The sequence below is a fragment of the Ambystoma mexicanum genome, chromosome 9, assembly GCF_040938575.1.
Source record: "Ambystoma mexicanum isolate Mex_15411 chromosome 9, UKY_AmexF1_1, whole genome shotgun sequence".
NCBI lineage: Eukaryota > Metazoa > Chordata > Amphibia > Caudata > Ambystomatidae > Ambystoma > Ambystoma mexicanum.
This window is the reverse complement of record NC_090931.1, coordinates 887,309,440-887,323,887: the sequence shown is the minus strand read 5'-3', so window position 1 is coordinate 887,323,887 and position 14,448 is coordinate 887,309,440. Positions and strand designations below refer to the sequence as shown.

At 42.5% G+C, this 14,448-nt stretch overlaps 1 protein-coding gene across 4 annotated transcripts in view; it reads right to left on the bottom strand.

Moving 5' to 3' along the window:
- Positions 1-12,557, bottom strand: part of USP40 (ubiquitin specific peptidase 40) — a 2,045,603-nt gene extending 2,033,046 nt beyond the window's left edge. For 2 of the 4 annotated variants that reach the window (XM_069616007.1, XM_069616010.1), the window contains exon 1: positions 12,437-12,557. The gene's annotated coding sequence lies outside the window, so the exon portion shown is untranslated. The remainder of the gene's footprint in view (positions 1-12,436) is intronic. The other 2 variants (XM_069616008.1, XM_069616009.1) reach the window with 2 other exon arrangements.
- Positions 12,558-14,448: the final 1,891 nt, after the last annotated feature.

Below are 14,448 nucleotides of genomic sequence, written 5' to 3'. Positions count from 1 at the left end.
TTAAGTACCATATTCTGGAAAATATCAATCAATGGTAATTGATAGGTGGCATAAAAATACTCTTAGATTTATGTTCATCCTCTTCCTCTGATGACAGTTCTTTAAGTGGTAACTCGGCACAAAATACTTTGAAGCTCCAATTGCTTTATGAATATAGATTACCGCGAGAAAGATTTATTGCATTGGAGTTGGGTATACTCTTGCTGCTGATATATATAAATATATATATATATATATATATATATATATATATTTATTCGTTTTGGGCAGTATTGCCACAAAGTATTGTGCAGCCCTCACTACCGACATGGTGCCTAGATCCTCCACATAGGAAGCAGGGGGGGTTTGTACTTCTTGTCCTGTGAGACTTGTCCTGTGAGAAAGATACTAGCATATGCACATGTATCTGGAAGATCGGGGGAAGCTGCCAGGAGATTGATGGAACCCAATGGGGGATACATGAATCTACTGGGGATTCTACTCTAACTGGATGTCAAAAAGAGCATCACCAGAGACTACTCAATGTTGTTGACAGACTGCAAGTTCAAGAGTTGAAGGGGGTCTTTGAAAAAGTGCCAATTCTGTCACTGCAGCGTGAAATACGTCAAACATCTTGTCTCAGGCCAGAGAATTGCAATAGATTCCTCTAAGCTATAACAACCTGCCCACGCCTACAAATCTGGAGAGGAAACATTTTGGGTGACATTTTCCAGAATTACCAAACTGCTTACTGACTTGACCTGGGCTTACCCTTCTGCTCAAGAAGTCAACCTCTGCCACTTATCAATCCACAGAATTATTTGGAGAACTATGGTCTCCAAAGTGTATGAAATCAGTTCAAAGATTGGTGACTACACTTGCATAACATCATGTCTCGTAAAATGCTGATCATAAGCTGCCTTACAAATGGATGCCATCTTGAAATGTGTGGAAGCTTTGCTGCATCAAGAACAAAAGGAGAGTGGGATCAGAGTTGTACGCCAGTCATGGCCTGAATTTAACAGTACAGAAATACCCAGAGAACAAGCTAAAGTACTTTTCTCTGAAGTGGACTATGACGAAGACGTTTCATGGCTAGATCCATAGAGTATCAGTCACAATTTGAACTGATAACAACCCATTAATTTACAGCCTGAATTGTGCCAAACTCGGGGTGCCTACATTGTTCATATGTTGTAGCATCCCAGATCAAGTAATGTAGTTCCTGGCGCGCTCTCACATAAAACTAGGGGATTAAACAATGGTATCAGTGTAGATTGAGCACATATTTCGGTTATGGAAGCAAGAGCAAACTGTAGGGACATTTCTGCTCCAACTCCTGATCAGATAACGAAGGCGGACCATCTAGGAGAGAAAGAATAAGGAGTATAGAATAGATTGCACGCTCATCGGCTTTCAAAGTCTTGCCAATCAGTGAGCAGATCAACTCAGTAAAAACAAAAAGAATGCAATTTACTGCCTCGAGAAAGACAAACCAATATACTGTTTATTCATCTGGGTTTTACTATATTTAAATGAAAAAACACAAAGTACAGGCATATAAAATTTACATAATTGTTTGTGGGCTAGAGTATTTAGCTATTCTTGCCTTCAAACTTTCAATAGGTATCCCTAATGTGGTGGCATACCCTAGCAAGTGCTGGTGAGCCGCTTATCTAGGGTTAGGGGACAGAAGAAGAGACTAGTCCTAAATGTATTGACAAGCCACTATCTAGGAGATGATTCTTTGGCCATGCTAGTATTATTTTAAATACCAAAAGACGTATAAAATCCAGAATAATTGGAAAAAGGAGCACAGAAGGGAGTCAAACCCAATGTTATGTATCCCTACTTATCTGCTCACTGCAAGTTAAAAGACAAGGGGTCATTTCACCCAGATGTCTAAATTACAAATTAGATATTCTCTCTGTGGTCGACCGGTTTCAGCGGTTTTTCTTATGTCTTCTCTCCCACTTTCTTCATGACCCAATGTACATTATTCTTTTGTATGCCATGAGTCAATTAAAGGCTTCACCGAGTGACCCTTCCACATATTCACCTGCGTCAAGTTCAATTAACTGTGATGCCTCTTTACTGTGTGGCTGTTTGGCACCTCAGGGTTATGTACTTGACCATCACTCTGTGTTCTTCCTGTTCAAAAGGAGGGGCAAGGAGGCAGTGTATATAAGGGCTGCACTGTGAAGCTGCAGCTTTTATTTCATTCTATCAATCTAAACTTGCATCCGCTGCGATCGCGCCGGATACAATACTAAAATATATAACTCCACCTAGGAAAAGTGGCTAATCTGAATATTTGAGATACAAGGCTGCGGCTTTGGCAGGAAAAATGCAAAAAATCTATTCAGTGTAATGTAAGTTCGATTAAATCGCTTATTCAAGGAATAAAATAAGCAGTGTCGCATAGCAATTTGCTATGCTATTCTGTAGGTTTACTAATTAAATAGTCACTTGTGTAGCAAAGCTAGCTATTTAGGTTACCCTTTTCAAAGCACATCAAGCCCTGCATTCCTCTTGCCTTCAGGGATCTCTTCACCATCTTTTTGCTGTTCACTGCAACTTCAAAATGGGCTGATGGATAGAGAATGCAGCAGTAATCCTCTCCTGTGTGCGAGTGCTAGGCAACTATCATGTTTTTCGTTTTCAAATAATGGCAAACCAGAAGTAATTAGGATGATATTTTTATTAGGCCAACTATCCTGTCCGGCAAAGGCAAATGTGTTAACTATTTATTTTTAAAGAAATTCATGCAATTCCATCCCTAAAAATAAAAGTTGTTACCTAATGCATAATTACAGCATTGCTACTGTAAATACTGTATTGTCGCCATGCTATACAGTAAAGTTTAGGCTAGTGTATCTAAATCTCAGTGTCAACAATATTTCATTTTGTTGGGGAAGATGCATCATATTGGTATCATACCAAAATACCGAATGAAACTACTGCGAATCCGATTTTGCCAACCCATTTTATTTCTGCATTTCGCCACAACATACAGGGTAGTGGGGTTTGGGTATTAAATAACCTGAAGGGGTGCGGGCACCCCCACATTAATTTGCAGCAAAAAAAAAAGCAAGAAAACAAAAACAGTTGTCGAAATCAGATTTGCAGTAATTCGACATGGTCACATAGATCCTATCATAACAACTTGTGACACATTTTGAAAATATACATATTACACAGCCAAATGCTTTTTATGGCAAACCAAGTTCTATAACCTGCTGGTTGCATTCATCTGTGCAACTGGTGCTCAACCCACGAGCTGATCTCAAACTCCTTCACCCTTTTACTTTATACCAACTACCCTGAAAGTGAGATGGCCGCAAACTAAAATATTCCACCTAGTTTGGCCAAATCTCTGTCTGCTACGCCATCCATTCTTATTGGTCTCTTACTTTTGTTCCTCTTACATAATGAATACACAAAGCTAACTAGATGTTTATGCAAAGTAGTGATACATAGTTCACCCAGTCTGTAGATCTAAAAATCTACTGCACTATCATAAGACTGCAGTTAGCCTCGAGAGCATGCTTTGCGCTTGGATTACGATTTTGTACTATATATTCACACTTGCGTGAGAGAGTTGGCCAAACTGTTTTCAGAGCATTTTTATCATATCTATTTGTTTGCTTATTTTATTTATAGCATGCGCCAGACCCGAAGGTATCAAGGCGCGAGAACAAGAATACTTTAAGCTTACATGGTTACAAGGTTACATAGGCACAAAGATACAGGTCAATACAACAGTACAGCACGTAAAACATATGCATTTACATGTGTGGATCCACATCGGACGAGTAGGGTCCAGTTGGGTTAGCAAGGTCAGTACTGGGAGGAGCAGGTAGTGCTGGAGCTACAGATCGTTTTCTTTCAGCCATTTGATCAAGTTTAATCTAAAGTGTGAGTACAATTGGTCAGTCCTTAAGGTAGGCGGGAGGGAATTCCACAGTTGGGCCGCTTTGACTGGGAAGCTATTCCCTCTAGTTGTAGTCATTTTGAAAGGGGGGAACTGATAGGCAGTTTGTATAGGCAACTCTGGTGGGTCTGGATGAGACTTGTTTCAACCTCTCGGTCAGGTAGGTAGGTGCTAAATTGTTGAGGCATTTGAATGTTATGGATGCAGTTTTCGGTTTATTTTTGTCAACAGTAGAGAGCCAGTTAGATTGTCTTCTGATTGTTGATATATGTTAGCTTTTGGAGATGATTCCTGGGGCTGCTCTCAGGGCGTTATTTTGCAAAATTTGAATTTTCTTAGTAATGTAGTTATTGGATCCCAAGTAGAGAGCGATGCAGTAATCCAGTTTGGACAGCACACGTGCTCTTGCCAAGGTGGTGCAACTAATTGTGGACAGGTAGCGTTTCACTGATCTTATCAGCTTACAAGCGTAGGCTGTGGAAGATGCCATAGCGTTCACCTGTTTGGCCAGGGTGAGGCTGGAGCCCAGGTAACAACCTAATGTTTTTACCTCCTTAGCAACTTTGATTGTATGGCCATCTATAACAAAAGGATGTGTAGTCTTGGCTGAGTTTCTTAATGTTAGGTGTTGTTCCCAGAATGCTGAGTTCCGTTTTGTCATCATTCAGGCATAGACTGTGAAGCGCCATCCATGCCTGGATGATGAGGTATATCCTATTCACCAAGGCCAAATCCTGTTTGTAATCCCCAGAAATTGGGATGAGAATCTGGGTGTCATCTGCATAGTTAGTGTAGGTGACACCTAGAAGGTCTAAATCATCAAACAGGGGCTTAGTAAAGATGTTATACATGGTAGGGGAGATGCAGGATCCCTGGGGTACACCACACGTGATGGGAGCAGGATCTGCAGCTGCTGAAGTGGAGAAGACCCTCATGGTTCTCTCACTTAAAAATTATTTGATCCAGGCTATGGCCTGGGATGAGAAGTGCGCTGCTGATTCTAAGTGGTTACAGAGTGGTGTGGTCCACCAGGTCAAATGCTGCTGAGAGATCCAGAAGAGCAGTAGGGCAATGTTTTCCTTGGTTTCCAAGCTCGTCGACCTGGGCCTTAAGATCAACGAGTGCAGTTTCAGTGCTGTGCTGTGGTCTGAAACCTGGGTGCCTAGAAGTTGGTGCAGCTCCAAGAATTTCTGGATCTGTAAATAGGCTACTCTATCTAATATCTTTAGTAGGAAGGGCACCGTGGTGATAGGCCTGTAGGTAGTGGGTATAGCCGGGTCCAATGATTGCTTTTTAAGGAGGGGGGATTCTTTAAGATTACTCTGTATGGTGCCTGATGTGAAAGAGGCGTTGATAAGTTTAGAGATAAATGGAGATAGATCTCTAGCAGCGTCTTTTATTATTTGTGCAGGGCAATTATTGCCTCAACAATTTGATGGTTTGAGCGATAGTATTTTTTCAACCTCCAGTATGGAAAGTTTGGTGAAGTTGAATTGTTGTTCTGGTTTGGCAATAGTGTGTGATTTGTCACTTTGGGTAGTATTGGGAGGTATGTTTAGCTTTTTCTTATCAATTTCAACTTGGAGGGGGGCAATTTTGCCGCTGAGGGCCTTCTGGATGTTGGAGCACCATGTTTTATTTTTAAAACACTTGTCGGGTACCAGGATGGGTTTCTCCAATTCCTTTAGTATTGTGAAGAGCTCCTTGGTGCCTGATTTGGCATGCGTTATTCTGTTATCAAAGCTTTCTTTTTTAGCTTGCTGTATTTCAGTTTTGTATAGGTATTGATAAGGATGGATTTATTTGCCTCTGATGGTGCTAGTTTCCAAGCAGATTCACTCTTGCGCTTTTCATTCAGAGATTTTAGGTATGGGGTAAACCAGGCATTTAAGTGTGCTCTAGGTTTACTGTTTCTAATTTTTAATAGGGCAATAGTACCAAAGGCATTGGCCACGACGCTGTTAAATTCATTAACTAGTGTGGATGGATCTAGTAGGTCTGGCAGAGAATTTAAGGTAGGGAGAATGAATGGTAATAATCTGTATGTGGTTATATTCATTCCTTGTTAGCGTAGGGGGTGCTAATGGATTATTTTGTGATAGGAAGATTTTAGCATCAATAGAGAAAGCTATAAAACATGGTCTGTCCATGCTTGAGGACTGATGGATGCGATAGTTGTGTTGCAATTATAGTCAGCCACCCAGTCAAGTGTTCGACCTTTCTCATGGGTAGGCAGTGTCACTTTTTGGGTAAAGCCGAGCTTTGTGTCCATTAGCTTACATTTTACAGACACTCATCCAAGGCTCGCTAAGTATTTTCGCCCACTTGCATAGTAAACATATTTTACAAAGGGCAAGTACAATTTGCAGGGGATTTTTGAAACCTTTATTGAAAATTTACTCTGCAGCAAATGTCAAATAAGTTTCACTGTGCATGGCTGGCCTCTGGGTGGCAGCAGTGTGCCAAATAAACTGGGTTTGTGGTGACATTCACTATTTTACAGAAAACGCTTTTAAATTTGTCGTTGTCTGTTCCCATGGGTTGAATTTGTCTTAGGTCGAGTAGGTAAACCAAGTTATTTGACCTGTAGTGTATTTCTTCAGCAGCCCACAAAACTGCTATATTGTTGCTCATTTTATGTCTTGGGTGCAAATAACTTTTTGTGGCATTATAAACATTAGTACAATGTTGCAAATCAAATGGGTTTGTTTGCTAATCAAGAAAATATTAATTAGCAAACTCTGCTAATCAATTTTTGAAAACTCATTTATACCTTGCTTATTAATTTGTATGGGGGGGATGGTTGTTCCCAAAAAGGTACACTGACTAGAAACCTTGTGTCAGGTAATTAATTAAGTACAAACCTGGACTTCAGAAACCATGTAGACTGTCAACAAGAAAAAGGAGACAAAGTCGGTTTTGGGTTCTTGGACCACTAAACCGCTTGCCTCCCCACTCACCTTGATATAATATATTTTAAATTTGAGAGTGCTGGAGGTCATGTGGGCAGGTCTTCTATGGTGGAAGAGCTGCAGCAAGGACAAAAGGATAGGATTAAATATTTCCCTTTCCTTCCCCAGTGTTATCAGTATTACCTGTTAGGATGGCCAATCAACTGTAGGAGGTTGCATCTGCAGTCGCTAGGTTCTCTCTTCAGTGCAATAATATGAGGGGGATAGGGGTTGGTACGCGAGAATTAAAAAAAGGGATAAGATAAGGTAAGTATTGTAACCAGTACACTCTTATGGTGACAAGTATACCATAGGGTCTTGTCGTTAGTATCAAGGAAATTGAGTTGAAGCGCAGTTTGTACCGCGCTGTCGTTGTTCGTTACGATGTCATCTGTTAATCGCCGATTAGGACGTCGGTAAGGAGTCAGGGCAAAAAAGTCTGGCACCCTCTGCAAAACGAGTACCTAAAAATTGAACTTTCAGAGTGCGCGGTACCGCTTACCGGTTTACCTTTTATTAATGTAGGTTGGTGCGAACATAGTCTGTAATTTCTGAAGGTATATTGATGCTGGCGTCTTCAATAGCAGTTCTCTGCTCGGATGCTGTGAAGGTTTTAAAAGACAATCATGTCTGTCGTCTACTCACTTAAATAGATACGCCTCTACAACTTTTTTAGACTCTTATCACTAAGTATGTCAATGCAGGTGGCCATGTTGGAAGGGTTTTTCTATTGTGGAAGATACCTAGTCGTCCAGTGAGGTTGCCACTGTCTACCAGGTAATAAATAGAGTGCAATAATTCTGACTTTTCAACCGGTTTTAAAAACCTGGCACCTTGTAATTATGGGTTTTAGATAAACTTGCATTTTATGAAGCCTTCATTTGGCACAGGGTCTTGCATATACAAATTGCATACCAATCGCTGCTATCAGATTTGAGCATGGCTTAAAATCATTGGCGAGTCAAGCAGTTTGGAGATACCCGATGCTTTACGTCAATATACTAAATCCACCTAATGCCTCTTTATCTAACTAAGCTGGAGTTGGGTGTTGGAGATTTGGTACACACCCTGCATCTTGTGAAAAAACTGCTATATTGCGGTGTTTGGATTGCAACGCCTAAAATTTGCACATGAATCAATCCTGATCACATCCAGATAATATTTAAACAAAAAATGGGTGTTGTAGCACTGCATTTAAATACATGTACAGATGATTTTTTTGATTCAAATTTAATATTATTCCCACTTGCCATATTTTACTAAGGACAGGTCTTATTGCAAAGAAACAGACCACTTGTAAATTTTGCATGAATTCAACTATTGAGCAAACCTTGATGCACTTGGTTTTATTTTGTCCTGCACTTACTCGTTTGCAGATTTTATATTTTCAGAAATTGTTGTACAGATTAGATTATTATGATCTATGGCTTAAATTGTTGGGAGGGAGCCCTACCCCAGTTATAATCTCAGCAGTGGGTTTCCTTAAAGCACTTAATTTGGAGGATTCTGGGGCATGGTAATTTTCTGGTTAAAAGGAACCTTCCTTTTAGAGGTTTAACATATGTGATAATGTATGTGAATTCATTTGTTTATTGGTATTGATTTAGTGTGGTTTTTAGATAATGTACTAAGAAATAGTGTATCTAGTTTCTTATCTCTTTTTCAAGTGCAAAAGGTTGAATTTTCGTATTTTAACCATAAGCAATAAAAATATTTTTTTTTAAATAAGGAGTACCAGAAGCTTACTGTAATGCATCCAGTGTGAATCTACCAGAACTGCACCTGTTGAGTTGAAGTAAACAGTGATATTCATATGAGAGAAACTATTCTATTTAGGTTTCTGCAAGTGAAATACGCAGGGGGGCTGGAGGGTGACTCTACAAGTGAATATCGATACTGAAACACAGAATTGTGGGAAAGCATGGAAGACACCTTAAGAGAAAGGAGGAGTGTTGTACTAGGAGAACTAGTTTTGAGACTGGTTATTTCAATCTCTTTCTGTCTCATAAGTTTCACCTTGCAGTAGTGCATGCCCTGAACGACCAGCATGGACATCTAGATGTTGAGCACACTACTGAGCTCGTAACCTCACAATTCCACTGGCCTCATTTGTTATGTGGAGCAGTACTGCTGTTCCCGCATATCATGTATCATTTGGAACAAAGCAAGTCAACCTGCAGCTTGCTTCCAAACTTGCAAAGTGAAGGACCATGACATCACTTCCTTAAGCTTTTAAGTGGACAGTAAAGGTATAATCATATTTTGCTGATAATAAATCATTATAGCTGTTCGGCACAGCCTGACCTATCCCACTAAATATCAAAATGCAACCACTTTGGCCAAGATATTGTGGGAGAACTTAATTTATGGCTGCCCTTCCCTTTTGCATTTAGATTAAGGCCCAATGTCCCGACTCATCTATGAAATTATTAAGGTAATTGGAGCAAGAAAAACGTGTACTTCTCTCTACTGTCCTCAGAAGGGTACCCCGACATGCTAGTCATCTTATCCACTGAGAATAAAACGTGTTGGATGCAGCATGCTGAACACAACTGTCTGAATGTTCAAGTGCGCCTGCCCCAAAAAAGAAGCAACCCTGCTTTAGTTTGAGAAGTCTGCCGCCCAGTTAGAAGCTCGCCGCCCAGTTCTTTTGTACTTGCAAGTCAGTCCTGATAGAGCTTGATGCAATACAGAATTGGTATATGTGACACAACAACCACCACAACCAGATCAAGAACAAGAGATAGCTGTAGCAGCAGTTTACAACAACATTGGAGTAAAAAAACACCAAAATGATTTGAAGGTGCAATTTCATGCTTTGGAACCAGACAACTGTTGGCTTAATCGTAGTCAGAGTAACATAGGTTGCAACAAAGTGAGGAACAAGGGGAAAACCACCACTTCCATTGCAGGTTAGAAATTTCCTGGCTTTCAACCGAAGTAGAAAAGGAATAGAATCTCAAATGGATTAAGCCATGCATAGAAATCAGGTGTTTCTGGGTAATAATGTGCAATACTAAGTTGCAAATTATGTTTCTCTTTATGGACCATCTCAAACACGGATCAAAATGTGCACTCGTCACTAGCCACTGGCTACTGATGACCGACTCTTGGCGAGTAAGAAATGGTGTGCTGTTTCTATGTGGATAACTGAGAGCCCGAGTGACTTCATGTCTGGCTAGTAGCTTGCAAATTGAAATATTTACCCCGGATTCCCTAGATGATCATGCGCTTGAGCTAAGAAAAAAGGTATATATCCGACACTCATGACAAAAGAAGATACTACGTCCAACACTTAGGAACCATGGTTGAATTGTAGGGACAATCATTTTCTCCTCGCATCTTCAGGGCACAACCACATCTAACCCCTCATCCCACTCTTTCCTTTAAGGCCCTTTTCCCATAACCCTCCTCCTCTTTTTCAGGAGTCTCCCCGTTGTCCCTTACTGTAAGCCACTTTATAGTCCTTGCCTTCAGCAACCCCCTTGCCACTTACACCAAAACCTTACCACTACATGCTCTGTTCCTACTCGTGCTCCCTTCAGTTCTTCCCAGCTCTACAATTAAGAAATACATTCCTCTTACAACTCTCAAACTGTCGCCTTTCCTGCAGCCCCTCCTCATTCACTGCCTTAAACTTCTGATCTTCACCCCGACTCCCTTTCTCCTCCTGGGCTTCAGCTCTCACCCTCCACCCCCTCCTCCCCCCGATTACTACTACCCCACCATCATTCCTGAAACTAGCCCTCATGTTCCCTTTATCTCTTTACCTTTAGCCTGGACAATTTGCACCTACTTAATAACCGCCAGTCCATCCTCTACCCTGAACATCAGCCCACACACTCATTCAGCCCAATCTCCGCCGGTCCCATCAGTTACACGCAGATCAGCCTTCCTCATACCCACTTACCTGGACAGATTACTTTCTTCTTCTTCCCTATTACACAAATTCTGGCACGTCTCCCCTTTTCCCTCATACAGTCACCTTCTTTACAGCATATGAATTGGGCCAGATTTCCCCAAATCTGGAAACCGGTAGATAATGTCTCTTTGAATCCCGAATCTGGAGAAATCAAAAGCTTGTGGCATCACATAACACTTCACTGGCAGAGGTCAGCTGTTCGCATGGCTCAGGGACTAACTTCCAAAACCTGAACCGCTCTTCTGCATACCCAGTAGTGAGAGTAGTGAGTAATGGCCAGTGGTTCTGTTCGGTGGCATGTCTCTTAAAATGTGTGAATGCAATCCGCTTGGGATCGGAAAGTGTCCATAAACCTTCCTGCTGTGTGAAACAATAACTACAATCATGTGATTATACATAGCTCTCAACTGTCACCCGTCTTGTAAACAGCTGACTCACCCGCCAAGCCTCCTACATGCCCATTCATTTCAATGGGCCTCTCACCTGCCAAAAATTAAAATTGGGCGTTTTCACTCGCCTTTGCAACAAATGGTTGAGAGCTATGGATTATATCATGCATTTGCTTTCGCTGTGTTAATTTCAGTTTTGATAGTACAGTTGTAAAACCGAGAGGGGATTTTAAGGTTGACGTTACTTTGCATGATGGCAATTGTAGGCTTCCATCTGGGAGGGAGAAAATAAAGCTACTATCGTATTATATTTGCTCAATATGTTACTATAACAGTTAACCTGGTTTTGTGTTTGGTTTATTATGAGATTTGTGCATGTTCGACATTATCCCTGTAAAAAGTGTCAATTTGGCCCTAAGTTTTTAAACTATCACGTGTCTGCCTTGACGCCACCCCTATCCCTATCCCTCCCGGTAAAGAGGTAGATTCCCAGAGTGCACATTCCATTTCAGCACTGCTCCATTATCATTTGTCCTTATCTGATCCTACTCCTGCATACATGCCAACCCTCCCGATTTTTTCATTCAAAACAGTGCTATTTTTTACTGCCTCCCGCCTAAAATAACAATATCCCCAAAGCATTCCTATGGGGAAAATGCATTCTCCCGATTTCGGTGCGGAAATCTCCCTCTCAGGGGCTTCGGAATGTTGGCATGTCTGCTCCTAGTATATGGCATCCAGGATAGCCTATTGAGATTAGCAACACAGACGTCTAAGCTCTGCAGGCCGTAGATTGTAATCAATTAATTGAGTACCATTAAATTGGGTAATGACAACACCTGACTAATGGTCAACCGATTCACCTGTCCCTTATCCCACCCACTCACTCACTCACTCCCTTTTATTCCAGTCTTTTCATCCTACACCTCACCTGAACCATCCCTTTCAACTTACCCGAAAAGTATAACCCTCCTTGGAATCATATTCCCAGAGTACCCAAACAAATCAAGTCACGTGTACACGTCAACAAGATCAGCACATTTTCAACACCTTCAAAAAAAATGCCTAACTCCTATTGAGTTCAATGGAGCACCTGACTTTATCGTCTTTGGATACTCCGATTGCGCTGCACGTCCACACCGCATTATCCTACCACTTTGCAGCATCACCTACAGTAACCAACATTACCTGCAGCCGCCATCTTCGCGTACATGCATACCTGCAGAAAGAAGATGCTATATATGTATATTTTGGGCTATACCTTCTTCCCTGAACACCTACGTCCTAATGCCTCCAGAACTCAGTCCATAGGGTCCTCAAGGAAGGCGCCATCTTGCCTTGGTAGGCTGGCCTGCGGGCATGACAGGAGTTGTAGTTTTCAATTCGACTTCACAGCCCGAAAGCAGAGGGTCTCTGAACTTGACGAACTATATCTCCCGGCAGGCAATGCGCCACAATCTGCGGCTGCGTCGTGCATGGACCCGGAAGTCAGCAGGAAGCTTGATAGTTCTCGCCAGTCGCCACTAACACGAATCGACGTCCGACTGCTTGAAAATTCCAACTTTAAGAGCGGGATTGAGAATGGATCGTTTCTAGATACAAAGACAAGCCTAATTGCTCGGCATCTTTTTTTATTTTTCAGTCAAGCTAAAAGCCAATTGTGAGTTATATGATGATACTGGTTTAGTGCATTCTGCAGTTTTAAAATATCTTGCGCGTTAAGAGGATCCTGGCACTTGTCGAAAACACGGAGAGAACAGTCTTTTAATCATAAGCACATTTAATATAGCTGTATCCATACCTCTAAACGGAAGTAACAGTTCTTTAACCATAAACACCTTTAATATAACTTTATCCATAGCTCTCAACGCACCACATTTTGAAATAGTTAAATCCCGAGGCCTCTGTCTGCTTTCACCTGCCCTGTGTTATGTCTCTCCTTGCCAGTGCAGCTGGCAGAGGGAGAGAAGATCAGGGCCTGCAGCAGGCCGGGCCGCAGAGCAAAAAGAAGACATCACACGCTCTGGCATGCTTGTGCCTGGGACTGACTGCCTTCCGGCAGTCAGTGCGCTTGCGGGACGTGAGGTGTACATAACATTCCTCCTTTTTTCCAACAAAATTCAACGACACAGAAAACATAACTATATCACACAAACAAACTAAATTGTACTGTGCAATCTAGTCCAGCACAGCACAGTACTGCACTCACCACTTTGTCATTTTACCACTCATAGGGCCTCATTACACGGATGGCGGTAAGGATTTACCGGTAAAATACCGGTACCGGTAAATCCTTACTGCCTTACTACGAGGTAGGGCAATTTAACGCCTGCTTTTTGCAGGCGTTAAAAACCAACCCTCATAGGGACCCAGGGAGCTAATTACGGTACCGCAATTTGCGGTACCGTAATTAGCGCCTTCCCCATTCCCATTATGCCCTATGGGGCAAAAATGGGAATGGGGAAGGGCAATGGTGGAAGGGGGAATTACCGCCCCGCCAACCTTGGAATGGGGCGGTAATTCCCCTTTCCGCCAAGGCGGTGCCGGTATTTGACCGCCATGAACCATGGCGCAAATAGCGCCATGGTTCTCCGCCATCCGTGTAATGAGGCCCATAGTCTCTTAGCCTCTCTGGAGCCTTCAGAGCTGCCCTTAGGTCAGACCAGCCAGGCCTTGACCGAGGAGCTGTCTCCGGGCCAGTTCTCCCTTCTGGCTCACCTTAATCTTCTGGAGACGCCTCGTCTGATCCTTCCGGTTGTTCCTTGGGTTCTGGACTCTGGGTCACCTCTCTCGTTCCGGTGGCGCGAAATGTCTGGTAGCAGCTCTGCCTCCGCCTTTGACTGCCTGTCTTCGGTCCACATTTGTCGGAGCTCCCTCTTGAACCACAATGCATTTCTGGTGATCGACTGGTGCCCTCGTGCCGCTGTCACCATCCTTCCTTCCGTCCGGATCACTGTCCAGGGTGCACTGTCGTAGCGTGTCTCAAGCTTGGTCTTTGTGGGGTTTTGCAATACAAAAACATGGTCCCGACCTGGTGTCCCAACCTTCTTGTGTGCCTCCTAACACTCATGTGTTTATTTGCTTCCATTGTCCTTTGTTGGGTACGATCACTGTCGTAGACGTCCACTCCCCTGCTTGGGTGGTGTGGTATGGACGAGTTTAGCAAAGTCCCGTACATGAGGTCTGCCGGGGGTAGAGCTGTGGGGCGTCACTCGGTAGTTTTGTAGAAATCTGTACAGATCCACTCTCCAGGCGCTGGATTGGGCCCTGGAT